The sequence below is a fragment of the Astyanax mexicanus genome, chromosome 17 (genome assembly GCF_023375975.1).
Source record: "Astyanax mexicanus isolate ESR-SI-001 chromosome 17, AstMex3_surface, whole genome shotgun sequence".
In the NCBI taxonomy this organism is placed as follows: Eukaryota; Metazoa; Chordata; class Actinopteri; order Characiformes; family Acestrorhamphidae; genus Astyanax; species Astyanax mexicanus.
This window is the reverse complement of record NC_064424.1, coordinates 11205000-11220463: the sequence shown is the minus strand read 5'-3', so window position 1 is coordinate 11220463 and position 15464 is coordinate 11205000. Positions and strand designations below refer to the sequence as shown.

The 15464-nt window shown below is 41.4% G+C and overlaps 1 protein-coding gene across 3 annotated transcripts in view; it reads right to left on the bottom strand.

Annotated features, from left to right (window-relative positions):
- Positions 1 to 11831, bottom strand: part of cxxc5a (CXXC finger protein 5a) — a 44365-nt gene extending 32534 nt beyond the window's left edge. The window contains exon 1 of one of the 3 annotated variants that reach the window (XM_007254092.4): positions 11156 to 11831. The gene's annotated coding sequence lies outside the window, so the exon portion shown is untranslated. Of the gene's footprint in view, positions 1 to 9988; positions 10505 to 11155 lie in introns of those variants that run through there. The other 2 variants (XM_007254091.4, XM_022676100.2) reach the window with 2 other exon arrangements.
- Between the last annotated feature and the right edge of the window lie 3633 nt (positions 11832 to 15464).

The window sequence follows — 15464 nt, the reverse complement described above, 5'->3', positions numbered from 1 at the left end:
AGTTTGCACACATTTCTAATGAATGTAATCAATTTAATGAAAATTAAGCTTTTTATGTGAGTTATTTAGAGTGTCTGGACACAACGAGCTAAAACACAACAAAATTCATTAAAAACTAGACGCTCTTGTTCTTCATTGACTAACCCCCATCCACAACAGGCACAAACACCCACACATGCACACACAACCCTGCTGAGAAAAGCTGAGGAAATGGCCAGGCCTGTCCTTATAAGGGAAACAAAGGGAAGGGGAGGGAGAGGCTGGGGGGGTTGGGGAGGTCTACGCAGTGTGTGGAAATTGGAAGGCCAGAATTAGTGGGAGGTAAAGCTTCAAAGGCAGGAGCGCAGCCCCCGCATTCTCCCCAGCTCAGGGGTCTGTGGCGCCAGCAGACCACAGCCAGCCCGTTGCTCTCTCTCTCTTTCTCTCTCTCTCTCTCTCTCTCTTTCCCCCTCTCTCTCACTCTACCTCTCCCCCCTGCTCTGTTCCTGACCAGTGGCCACGCTGCGCCAGGCAGCTTCGCCTCCCCGGCTGCCAAGCCGGCCCCATCACATGCAGCTCTCACAGGCTCTGTGGCACCACCACACCACCATATTTCTTCTCCGTTCAAGTCGTGACGAACGCCAGCACTTTAATTTTCACTCTGCGAAAAAACTTCAGCGAAAGCACGTCTCGCTAGCTTCCCGCACGCAGCCTATGGGTTCACTTCGATTCTGGCTCGGACCCACACTATGGCACATTTCAGATCCGTTCCACTCACATGGATGTTGCACGCAGCCAACTGTTGGCCACGCACCATCAGTGACCAACCACCCCCCTCCTGAAAACACAGTCCGGAAGATGGCTGTTATCTGGGTCACTCTTTTTGTGCCTGAAATGTAAAATCTTGGCACTTTGTTAGTACGCAGCGTATGAAACCTCCATCAAGCTCGAGGAGAAATGCGCTGCTTAGTAAGAGAATAGTTGGACGCTAAAATAGCGGCTTTCACATTTCCGGATAGTTGTCTGGCCTGGAAAAGCAGGACCACCAGACTAGCATATAAGCCCTTCCCTTTGATGGTGGCATGTGGGCATTTCAAATAGAACTGTTGTCCTTTTGCTCCTGGAACCGCACAGGTGTAGTCATGGTGTTCTGCTGTCAATCAACTCTCTCACAATGGGAAGAGTTGCACACATCACACTTCACATTACTATTTCAAAATAGACTCTTTATCAAAAATAAAAGGGTATTTGAGGGATTACATCACTTTTGCTAAAGAACTTTATAATGGATTGTGTGAGAAGCAAATGAGATGTGTGAGGTGGGAAACCTCTACGGAAAACATCTGACTAACTGACTAACATTTGACTGATTTGACTCTCTTATCTTAAGTAGATGTAGATTAAGGAGACTTGCCCAAAGACTCTTACTGGTGCAGTGCAGTGTGCTTGACCAGATGGGAAACTGAATCCTAGTGCTAAATGTTTTTTTTAAACATATCTGACTCAAATTTGAAATGTGTGTAGAATGTGTACAACTAAAGTGCCTCAAGGTGTAAGCAGAGTAACAATTTTAACACTAATAACCAGATACCCCTCTCAGGAGTATATTACTCAGCCTAGTACAGATAGCACCAGAGCACAGCAAAGCTGGTAAAGATAGGTAGCGATATTTTAAGAGACTTATTCATGTAGCATGGTCTGCTTCACCACCTGGAGAACTGAATCCTAGTCTGCCATAAAGAAGGCATATCACCCTGTACGCTACAAAAAACCCTTATTTAACAAACTACTTAGTACACCATCCTGTGTGATTTCACAGGATGAAACTCTTTAAAAACAGTGTTTTAAAATCACAATCCGAGTGTTGAAAGTTTTTTTTTTTACCATAGCTGACTCAAAATTAAATGTTTGTAGAAGATGTAAAAATTAAGTGTCTAAGGGGGTAAACTAATAACTGGATACCCCTCTCGAGAGTTTATCACTCAGCCTAGAACAAAGAGTACCAGAACACAGCAAAGCTGGCAAAGATAGCTAGAAATATTTTAAACTCTGCTGTGCTCTAATGCACAGGACATAGAAACGAAAGCTGATGATGAGTTCAAAAACTAAAGTACATTTAATCCTAAGAAATGATGCGCAGAAAGCTACAGATGCACTGCATAATATGTGTTGCTGAATTATGCAGTGCCTGAAAAGGTTTATGTGGTATCCAGCCTCATCTCTTAAGGGTATCAATGACCAGCCAATCATGCTATTGAGAAACATTTAATATATTTTAATATATGTTTACAAAAAAAAGAGCAGTAAGAAGAAACTTTATAGACAAGCCTTTATTATTCAGATATTAATCTTATTATGCCGTAGAGACTACAAGTTACTAAATTACTACAAAGAAACTAATAGAAATTATGCGTTTATAACAGTGAAGGATGGAAGCATGCGCCCACATATGACCTCTTACAGTTTTAAAGCGTTATTTTAATTATTGTCAGAGTCGTTACATAGACAGAAATCCATTCTATAAAACAGCCTTCCAACCATTTTAAACTTGCATTCATCAATTCACCTCTTCTGCATTCCAGACGCTTTTCAGGTACAAATGCTAATGATGCCTAACAGAGCCTGGAGTCTGCTCGTACTGTAGCACCTTATACAGATCTGTAAATAAGCTGTCTGCCAGAGAGGGTTTTTGGCATTTTTCAGCATGTATGAGTTATCAATGACCGCTCTCAGCGGCGCGTCCCTGACTTTTTTCATCTCGCTCTCTGTTTCTGGAACAAGTCACTCACTTCCCTTCACACCTCTTTTAAATCTGAATGCTCACGCAGAGAGTCTGTCTCTGGAAACAGCTTCTGCCTATATCACTAGTGTCACTGTCAGCCTGCGACAGCACGTCTCGCCGCTCGCAGCTCTGTCACTCACGCGCGTTTGTCAGACGCATCACAAACTGCTTCTGTTTCTTAACTATATCAAAGTTTGAGACATGGAAAGAAAAGATGCGCTGCACAAAGAGCTTGTCAGCCTTTAGACCCCAGCCTCCTTTTTCGATGTGTACTATGTGTAAAACTCGCTCTTGTACACGCGACCCATTAGACAGTTGACTAACAGGAGGAGTTTATTCCTTGTAATAGAGAAGCACAGCTATTTTCTTCTGCCAGCTTAGAGAATTAGGCGACAGAATGCCGACACAATGTCAAAGTAACAGAAAAGCATATATACTGTCACGTCTTTCAGTGTGTATTCAGTTATTCAGCTTATCATTGGTTAAAAAAAATACTAAAAAGCAACATGAGCTGAGAAAACACTAAAGATAATTTCACTTCAACTACTGTGGCCAAGTCATGTGGCCAACCATGTGGCTAATTGTAACAAATAATCACACGTGTGGTCCAGCAGGCTAAGCGCTGCCACTGTGATCGGAAGATTGTTGGTTTGAATCCTGGTCATGCAGCTTGCCACTAGCTGCCAGAGTCTTGAGAGAGTACAATTGGCCTTGCCTTCTCTGGGTGGGTAGATGACGCCCTCTCACCCAATCACTCCAAAGGGTGATGTCAATCAGCACAAGGCATCTGTGAGCTGATGTATCGGAACTAAGACGCTGTTCACATGTATCGGAGGAGGCATGTGCTAGTCCTCACGTTCCTGGTGTTGGGGAATCACTAGTGATGGGGGAGTCCTAATGAGTGGGTTGCATAATTGGCCTTGTAAATTGGGGAGAAAATAGAATAAAGATTTGAAAAAAAAGTCAATTTTAGCCTGTCACATGTAGAATGTCTTCATGACTGAACTTCAAAGATAATAAGCTGTCACCATGCAAAATCTGCTATGATCTATCTCAGAGATTAATTGATTAAATAATCAAAAACACATTCTTTACTTAATAATTAAACAGGGCAAAGCTATGTAGCAATATACAGCATTATTGTTATTAATAGTAATAATAAGTGATAAATTATGTCTTTAAACACATTTTGAGAGCATCATTAGAGTTCACTGTACTACTACAACTTCATGTACTATTAAAAGACATATATTACACTCTAGAAATAAAAAGTGCCACAAAAAATGGGTTCCCTAAACACAGCCATAGAGGAATCAACCACTTGTAGTATAAAGAGAAGATTTGGAGTAATGCAAGTGTATAATGGATCTTTCTAGAAATTGTTAATCAATATTAAAAATATTATATTATATTATATTAACCGCTGTGTAAAATAATCTGTAATCTGTGTAAAAGAGTGTAATAAATTCAGGGAGAATAATGTGTTAAACTTCCTCTGACTTCTTTTAAAGGTGCATTTCTTCAGATCACTTCATCCCACTCTAAGGTTACTGCTCTGCTGCATTGTGAGAAGCATTGATTTGGCACCATTCTTTTTGGTGTGTAAAATAATTATAATGTTCAGAGCATGCAAACTATAGCAACCTGTTAATTAAGATATCAGATTATATATTTTTGCAACTAAATTCTGAAATAGTTACTCTTTTTCTTTCGTCATAATTGGCCAATTTTAAATGTGACATTGCTGTTTTATAGTTGTATTTCTCTTTTTAGTCCCACAATGTTCATAAACCTTGGAAAAACTAGACATCATGATACAAATCAAGCATCAGCATTGATCAGCATATGATCAGGTATTGCAATGCTGTGTTTTATCTTGTCGTATTGCCCAGCCATAGTAATTAATAATTTAATAAACTTCACAACAAACAGTAATACAGTGATAAATACTGTTAAATGGTTAAGTAATGTCAAAAAATAAAGAATTTAGACTAGATTCAAATGTATTAATTTAAATTAACGAATAATAATATCTTTAGACATGTAAATTAATAGTTAGTGGATACATTCTGTTGTAAGACCTTTTAATTAATGTAACGTTATTGTAAAGTGTTAATAATGTACTGTATCTATATACTGTAAGATATATCATTGCTGTCAAATTTCTTGATGAATGGACCAACATAAATTCTCCAAAATGACCTGAAACAAACTCTTTTTATATTGACTTCCATTGAAAGTTATGAAGGTTTTTTTCTCTCTCTTTTATAAAGATGTTGTTTTGCTATGTTTTTCTTTGGCCAGCAATGATATGGACTTCAATATTGTCTCATATAATATTTGTTTTTTCTGAAAACAACTGTTTTAACCTCTTAACAGGCCAGGATTTTTGTCAATTTTCTACCTGACGTTACACCCCTTAAATCTTGAGGATTTCTATTCAAGCATTACATTACAAAAGCTGTTATGTTTGATAAGGAACGTTACTGTAAATCATAACTGTAATTGTAATAGAAAGTATATAAAAACAGTCAAGTAAATCTGCTAATGTCAAAATATAATGAATAAAATCTGACAATTGACTTAAATTGATACAAATCCTGAGTACAAAACAGTTTATGTCAACCAAACCTTTAGTTTTGTTATGCTTATCTAGTTTTTACATCTATTTTTTAAACATGCAGAATTTGCGTAGATTCCTGTTACCGATCTGAAATTATTAAGTGGAGCAAAGAGAAAACAGGCAAGTGTCCTGTATGAGATTTCAAAGCACTGAAATATGTTTTTTACTGCAGAGAATACGGGTTTTGTATCTCCTACACCTGTAGCCTGTATACGGGTCAAGGCACGTTAATAGGTTTTAAGAGTTTACCCTAATTTTGTTGGAGTAACTGTCTCTACTATAAAGAAAAGAAATGCTATAGATTTTGAAGCATTGTTTTAAACCTCATTCTTAACTCCCCAACCCATCCCAAAAAGTATTGGATGGAGCACCATCATCCCAGAGAACACAGTTCCACTGCTCAACTGTGGAACATCTCAATGCTGATATCAGGAATTGAGCCTATAGGTTCATGTTTATCTGCTCCAGAGTATTATTCTATTGGTAATACTTCCCTACAGGGACTAGACTGTAAGTTGAATACTGTATGTGTGTGTGTTATATATCCCACTGTGTATACAACGGGTCCAACTTGGAAAACAGCAAAAACAGCTGAATGTATGCACAAACATATCAACATATTTAAGTTTAAGAGTGACAGCAACTAAAAGTAGGAGTAGTCCTTTAAAGCTGCATACCGTAGTAACATCCTACACTGTGGTGTAGTTCACTGCCAGAGTACACAAACACAGGAATAACACACACACACACACACACACACATACACACACAGTTCCACTCATCATCATGTTTGATGAGATAAAGCAGTATGTAATAATGCAATAACAAGACTACTAGATCTTATATTATAACAGTAAACGTTCATTATGTCACCCACTCACATGCCAAAAATTACCCCAGGGAATGCTCACACCTGTGTAAGTTGTGAGGTGTTATCTTGAGACTGAGATCAAACACTTGCCAGAATGAATTATAATGAATTATGGCACTTTTGACAGTTCCTGTCTCATGACTTTTGGCATGTCAGTGTACATACTTCTTCTGATGACTGCACACAGAAAATGGTGAAATCCTGAAAGTGCAAAAGTGCAAAAGGGTGTAATTTCATTTTTTTCACCAGGAGTGGCATGCAGTTATCCAAAAGCAGTGTGTAAGACTGGTGGAGGAGAACATGCCAAGATTCATGAAAACTTTATAAATATAAACTTGTTGTATTTGCATTATTTCAAGGTCTGAAAGCTCTGCATCTTTTCTTGTTATTTCAGCCATTTCTCATTTCCTGCAAATAAACGCTCTAAATGACAAAAAAATGTTCACACAGATAGTTCTATCCAGACACTGCTATTCATAATCATTAGCACCCATAGCACTGCACTGTCCACTGTGAATTGTAATGGTTAACACAGTAGCTTGAGAAATGTTGAAATATCGCACGAATTTGAACATGGAATGTCTCATCCTACTGGCACACACTATCAGACCTTACTTCAACTTATTCACACACAACTTAAACAGGCATGGGCATCCCCAAATCATCCCCTGAGGTAAAACTTCCTGATTACTCCTGGTACTTCCTGGTACTCAAATTAGTACCTTAACAAACTTGACCCTGTCTGACCTCATGAAAAAAAAACGCATTCATGAAGCTTACATGATGATTGACAAGTTAAACAAACAGTCAAAAAAGTGCCAAAGTATTGGGATGCATGCTTATCATCACCTTATCATTCTCTACTATCCACTCGTCCCAGAAGTACTGGAGAAAGCACCACATTTGCAGAGAACAGTTCCACTGCTCCACAGCTCAACGCCGGGGAGCTTAATACCTCTTTAGAAGAGAATAGGCTCATGTTTGCATCTTCTGCAGAAAATCATATTCTATTAGCAGTACTTCTTTACAAGAATTCTACAAGGATACGCTATGTATATTTATATTTCTAACACATACAGTAGTGCATGTAAACTCTTTTAAATGGTTCAAGTGGTTCTCTGTGGTGAGCTGAGGTAAAACGAGGTCACAGCAACAGACAGTGATGTCAAATTTAGTCTGAATTAAATGCTTAAACGCTGAGACCTTGATGATTCCACACATAACTTTCATAATATTTTTTTAACAGTCATTAAATCATATAAAATAGTTCCTGGGTAACAAGTCATTAGGATTAGGCTCAACAATAAGCTTGCTGGGAGGTCTTATCGACACTAAAAAGCTTGTATCTTTTTATATTAAATAAATATATATATTTTTAATAATAACTACAAGTAGACTCTATCTATTAGCTATTACAAAACATCACCAGAAGACTTATCTAACACTAAGCTGAACCAGGTGAAGAGAGGGTTGGGGTGGTCATATAACAGGTTATTATGTCACGACCCCCCTCAGGCCAATCCAGTTCAAAGCCCCTGCTTTGAAAGTGTGCCTCCAAACAAAGGCAGAACCAGTGACCAGTCACTCTGTTAATACCCCCTTTATAAAGGCAAGGGCCTGAATGTTGGCCCGTAGTCTCTGATATTAGTCTGGTAGAGTAGTTACAGAATAGTTTTTTATATCAATCATTTATATGAATAATTGAATAATTACCCTGCATCTACCATTGCGGATGGATGAATGGATGGATGGATGGCTGGATAAATAAATAAGCAACCTTCCATTAAATACCTGAATTGCAAGCTAACGAAGGGGAACGATATAGATAGACAAAAAAACACTGCTTTAGTTATTCTAGTAGGTCTATTACACAGTTACTACGCATAGTTGTAAGGCTATACGCACGTTATAAGCGTGTTATTACTGTACATGCCAACGACACGTGCATAAAAAGCAGCAAGCTCCCCCTTTGTTCAGTAACACAGTAATAGTGTCCTTGTTTACCGGAGCTGCTCTCGCGCCCTGCGCTCAGCCCGGCAGGAGAAGCTGCTCGCTAACGGAGCTCGTGCTTCCTCCCTGGAGGGGAGCGCGCGCTCTAATTGCTGCTGCTCTGCACAACAAGCACCAACTCTCCCAAACACAGCCACAGTAGTCACACACACACACAACCAGGGTGCACAGACACACACACATATACTACACACACACACACACAAACCAGTCTGGAGTCCAGCAGCTGTTACACTGTTGACCCACAATCAGTGGTTTAGTTTTTGTGCTGTTTATCAATTTCTGTTTTTAATAGGCTTATATTACACATTATCAGTAAAAAAAAAAAGCCTACAATACAGTGTAGCGCGTTAGCGAAACAAAAAGTACCCCCCACCACACACACACACACACATACACACACCCTTCCCAAAATGTAAGGGTAATGCGCTGAGACAACCCTCGTGCACCTGGTGAAGTAGATAGTAAAAGGGGGCGGGGGGGGGGGTGCATGGGTAGCTTGACGCCTTGACGTTGGCTCGACACGTCACACGGGCGGATATTTATTAGTCCAGGTAATGCGGACTAACGCAGAGCTGGCCTAAAGAGGTGCGCAAGAGCACGCGCACGCACACACACACACTGCCCACCCTCCTCCTCTTCTTCCTCTCACTCCCTCACACTCTCAATTTCACACTCGCACACACACGCACGCGCACACACTTACGCACGCACACGCATGCTGCTGTTCCTGCTGCTGACAAGCATGCGTGTTTTTTTCTCCAGCATGCCAGCGTGTGGACTACTAAAAAATATATGAAAAAAAACACCCGCTCACACACTTACATACACAAAAGTAGTAAGCTCCAAACTTGTCCAAGCATGTGCGCGTAACGGCCCGTAAGTTGCATGCACCATAAGTTGTGTCGGACAAACAGTGGAGGGCTCAGTGGCTGTTTGAAGGGCAGGGGTGAAAAAGAAAAGAATAGAAAAGGGCACCTACTGTAAGACATGGGGTCTGGACATGGGGTCCGTACATTCTATACAGATGGGGCGTGGCTTAAACTGAAAACATAAATGAATGGAGTGGACGCATAGAAGTTTAACAATGGCCGTGAGTTTTTAAAACTTTTGTGCCATTAAAACTATTTAATTATTGTCTTATAGCCTTAAACACAGTTCATCACACAGTTTGTTCACTTTTTTAATCCACTGGTGGGGCACTTTCTGATTTGAGGGGCACCTAACTGGGCACTTAATTATTTGTTTTTTTTTTCTCACCTGTGGGAGAACCCTTAACAGCATGGAATCCCATTTGTTCTACTGGAAAGGGCACCCTTTGGGGGGGACACTGTCTACTGGGGGTGGCATAGATGGCCCTTCACAACGCCATTCTTTCCTATTGGAAGACCACTTTTTTCCATAAAAAGTGCAGAACACAAAGCATGTTTTCACTCTTTTTAGCCACTCTATTAGGCACATAAGTGATCTTTTTTTTAACCACGAGGGCACCATGGGGGTACAGGGGTGGCGCTTGCCCCCTAAGCCCCCAAGAGTAAAGTGGAATGCCTAAAAGTAGACAGAGGTCATCCCTTCATAATCGAACAATGAGCAAGCTCAAGAAGACACAAGGAACACACACCACCACAACCAAGCCCTCACTACTGTCCAACCCCCAAAACACACACGATTACAACAGCAGCTGCTCAGCAAACACCAGCGTTCCCAGCGTTCCTAGTCTTACCTGCATGATGATGGTGATTGGTGCACAGGTGCTGCCTGCCTCAAAGTTCCCTCAGCACACACACCTAGCCCGCTACCACCTCCCCTTACATGAACGAGCTGGTGCCACTACTACTACTACTGCTGATATCGTCGTCGTTGGCCAAGTTCTCGGACGCAATTTTTGCTGGCATTTAAAAAAGCGTTGGCGAGTTAGTTAGCAGCTTGTGAGCACGTCAAAGGCGTACCAAGTGTCTTTATGTATCCACGTTAAACACACCTTTAAGCACACCTAGCTCACAACACGTGCGCGTCAACAGCAATAAAAAAACAGAAGAAGCACATGCACTGTCAAAAAAGATCATTTTAAGTGTGCGCGCGCCAGCGAGCGAGCGATCGATCGTTTTTTCCCCTTTTTCGTATAGCACGCGAGCCAGCCCAGACGCAGCAGGTAAGAAAAAACAGAAGAAAGAACACCCCCGGCCAAAATAAAGTGCAGCGAATCCGCGCGCCGCTTTATCTGACTTGGAAGCAACAAAAACACAGACGCGCGCGCTGGTACGCAGAAACACACACGCGCGCGCATCCACACGCAGCAGCAGCAAAATCTAAACCTTTTTTGTCTAGAGTCAGTGATCTGAGACCAGTGCGCGCGCGGTGCCAGCCCACGGTCGGGCTGCGGTAGAGAGGTACGGATACCATGTCTCCCGTTCACACACACTCATACACTCTTACACACACACACACGCGGACAGATATAGACACACGCGCGCATACACATACACACACGACTTGATCGTTAGGGAGATGACAGTCTAACTTTTTTTTTTGTTTAGTTTGAACCGACTTCAACTTCAAGTATGAAGAAAACCCACACACACACACACACACACACTCACTCTCTTTAACACACACAATTTCACACACACACACACACACACACACACACACATATATATATATATATATATATATATATATATATATATATATATATATATATGCACATGCTCTTTCATATATTTATATAGCTAAATATACACATGTACATACACATACACACCCCTCTCCCTCTCCAGTCTGTCAGTTCAGTGAACCTACTACCCACTACTACACACAGGCTATATCCATCTATATATTTATATACATATGTGTGTATGAGTGTGTTTGTTCCCCTGTTCGCACCTACCGAGACAGGCCGGAGCGCTGGAGTGTGTGTCCGAGCCGAGCGGCGTCCAGAAAGCGAGTGAGCGTGAGAGAGAGAGAGAAAGAGAGAGAGAGGGAGAGAAAGAGAGAGAGGATCCCTCGAGGCGAGACGCGCGAGCGAGAAAAGAGCGTGATGAGGCAGCGCGAACGAGGAGTACTTTTGTATATGTGTGTGTCTCTGTCTGTGTGTGTAGTGTAGTGTAGTGGCGTGTGTGTGTGTGTATGCGCGTGAGTGTGAGTGTGTGAGAGAGTGAGTGAGTGTATGTGTTTTTCCTCCGCGGCGGCTGAGCGTGCGGGTTTCTCCTCTCGAGCTTCTCGCTGCTCGCGCTCCCACCTCTACAGCCCCGCTCGGCGAGGCGAACATGCAAACGCGTTTGATAGATTTTTGGAGCTTCGCGGAAAAGCCGAACTGGACTCTCGTGCGCGGCCAGGCGGCGGGCTGGAGCGCGCGAGCGGCCACACAGCCACCCGCGCGCCGCGAGAGACAGACAAATAACAAATAAAGCAAACAAAAATCAAGCTTAAAAAAACGCCAAACAAAACATGCACACTTATTAACCACAGTCCCGCGCGCTCTCTGCTGCTGCCGATGTGTGTATGGGTGTGTATGTGTAAGCTGTGAGGCTGAATGTGTGAGCTGTGTGTGTGCATGGAGTCCCGGATTGATTTAGTATTTTTTCCTGCACGAGCTGCTGCTGAAGTTGATATGTCGTCATACCTCTTTAAGAGTGAACTTTCTTTAACACATTCATGCTTACAGTCAAACAATGTCAGAGAGATGCACGTGGTGAGCGGAGGGGGGAGCCTGGGAAACAGGGCGGGGGATTTTCTTCCGTTTTTTCTCCCTTGAAAGACAGAAAATCACTCGGTCATCATGAGGTCATCACTCGAAATGTAATAATGATGCACATTTAGATCCGTGTGAGGATTTTGTTTAGGAGGCATGTAGTGTATTTCTGCAACACTGCCACAGTGTTCTAATAGGTCTGATGTGCATTTACACCTGTTTACAATAATTCTTACTATATTTAATTTAACATTTACTGTATGGAGTATGTTTGCATGAATATATGTGTGTGTATGGCAAATTAGTTCATTATGATTTGGATGCATGTAATATTCAGTTTTAGATATTTATGTTTACAATAACATTGCAGATGTACTTAAGATGTGTATGTATGTATTTACATTATTATGTCAGTTTGGTGCAAACTCATTTAGATAGATAGATAGATAGATAGATAGATAGATAGATAGATAGATAGATAGATAGATAGATAGATAGATAGATAGATAGACATGCATTTGTATATGTATTGTATATGCATATACATATACATCTTTATCTATAAATGTATATCCTACACCTGCATCAATATCTAAATATAGATAGACAGACATATAACAGACAGAAAATATAATATACAGATAGATTTGTACAGACAGATGAATTTGTATATGTATCTACACCTGCATAGATAGATAGATAGATAGATAGATAGATAGATAGATAGATAGATAGATAGATAGATAGATAGATAGATAGATAGATAGATAGATAGATAGCCTTTACTAGTACCGTATATATTTTTACTCAAAGTTATGAATATAAAAACTGACCGTAATTCAATCTACAGTGTTTTTAACGAGTAATTCATGGTGAGTGTTTATTTTGCATATTTCTTAGTGCATTATTATATGTAATAGGCCTACATAGGCGGCTCGTGCTGCTGTTGTTGCGTTAGTAAACGGGGGTCTGTCTCCGGTGGTCCTCCGTGTCCGGCTCTACTCCACTCCACCTCTTCGCAGTGGCCCGCGCGCTGGCAGGCGGCCAAGCGGAGTGTGTGGAAATGACACCGCCAGGGCGGCAGAGATTTTCCTTCATTTCTCTCCTTCCCGCTCGCAGACGGGCTGACATTGGCTAGAAAGTGGAGCAGCTCGTCAGGGACAATCAATGCGAATCGATCGAGCCGCGCGGTTTGGAGCCTCCGAGCTGGAAAATAACGCGGCGGCGCAGCGCGAGGGGGAGCGCGCGCGCCCTGCCCACGGCCAGCTGCACGCAGACAGCCGCGCGCCGTCCGCTCCTGCCGTGTTTAGGCGATGTTAATCTAGCATTTAATACAGCCTTCCGGTTGATTTAGGACAGCAGAACGGGGAGGCGGTTTGGTGGCTTGTTTTTTCGACACGGAATGAGATTTTCCTCCCATCAAGCGAGCGCGAGCGCGCTTTTCCCCTCACCGAGGGAAACTCTGAGATTTACGTGCAGCTGAGGAACAGTGATTAAGTCTCCTATAGCAAGTGTAGAGCCACTCCATCAGAATGCACAGCTGATTACAACAGAGCAAATGAGCTGAGAGCGCCAGTCCAGCCATGCCGTTATCGCCAGACTTCCTCACAGCGCTGATGAGACTGATAAGTTTAGTCCGAACACAATTAAAATATTCCGCCTCTGAGCCGCAGTCTTATTGAGCTATGTAGTAAAAATCCAATAGCTTTTTTTACATCAGATTTTTATCAAAATATCTGAATATCTGATTACAGAATCCATGTTTGAAAATGTAAAATGTAACAGGTGACATACAGGCTACATACTGTATTAGTATTAGTTATAAAATAATGTTCATTAAATGTTAATAAGGTCAAATGGGACAGTTAAGCTATGCAAAAAAAGCTATATTTTTCATACAGAAATCTAACCAGCCCTAGCAGTGAAACCACAAAAATAAAATCACAATTAACATCTTCTGTATTACTGAAATGGATTAATATTTTGCTGTTAAAAACATATAAAAAGCATCTCAAAAACACTATTGAGCATCTGTGGGGCATCCTCAACGGAAAGGTGGAGGATAGAAAGGTTGCTAACATCCAACAGCTCTGTGATGTCTCATGGATGAGGGGAAGAGGATTCCAGGGCTGGAAAACAGAAAATAATGGTGACCACGCAAAATATATAGACAGTTTGGGCACAGTTTGGCCATTCTCACTAAGGGGTATACTCACTTGACTTGTGTTTCCAGAGGTTTAGACATTATAATGGCTGTGTGTTGAGTTATTTCGAGGGCACAACAATTTTACACCAGTCCGCACACTGAAGCTGCACACTTAATATATGGTATAAAAAGTGCCATATATTCAGGGCTGTCTCATAAAAAAAAGGATATCTACAGTAAAAAAATATATATGTACAAAAATGTAAGGTGAGGGGAATATACTGACTTTTGATGAGATTCTACGGTATAGGGTTGCAGGTATAGGAAATAAACCCTTAGCGGAAGTCCTTTTAGAGCACAAAAAGTGAAAATAAATAAATTAATATATATTAAACAAACAAAGAAACAAAGATTTGTTAACTTAATCATTAGTCTTACTTGATGGATAACTCTTTCTATATGGAAAGGCACTGTAAATAACATTTGAAAGCCATGGACAGTTAAACAGCATGTGTGGTTCAGGCACTGTAAGTTTGACATTTAGCTTTTGTTATCGTGTTAACGTGTTTTTCGTGCTCGCGGCTTCCGCCCAATGGCCGGAACCCCATCTCTCTAATCCCCGCTGTGTCTCCAGTGCCTGCCTTCAGCCTATCTTGCATTAAGAACACGTCAATCCCCTCTTTCTCTCTCTCTCTCTCTCTCTCTCCCTCTCTCCCTCTCTCTCTCTCTCTCTCTCTCTCTCTCTCTCTCAGCTTTCTGAAAATCACTTCCATGCCGAGGCGGCTGACCGCTTTCCGTCAGCTCTCCACAGCCAGACCCGGGGGGAGGGGAAGGGAGGGGAGCGGAGTATTAGCCAACAGTTGGCGTCGGCGGCTGCACTCATGACGACGCGTTTAGTCACTATTTACCGGAGAACTGAGGCGTTACGAGTGTTTACCACAGTCTACCATAATACAGAACACTGAGTGACTCTGCTACAAGTGGGCGCACTCATTATGGTGCTCAACATGGCTTATGACCCCAGGCACCATCTCTCTCTTTCTCTTTCTCTCTCCCACAATCATGTGGTGGTGTGGTGAAGCAAAGTGTTATGTCCTGTGAGCAACTTGTCTCCAGCTTGTCTCCAAGCATGGCTATGGAAAAAGTCTATTAGTGTCTATTAATTAATAATCCTCAGTATGAAAAGTGATTTTAACATGGTAGTTTCTAATTTCTCATTTCATGATTACTGTGGTTGCATAAGATTTACATTTAGTCCTTCATTGTTAACTTTCAAATATCCTCAGCTAGTTTTTAGAGATTAGGATCAAGAGATACACCAAGCTTGATAATGTTCAGAACCCAAGGAGATATTTTATT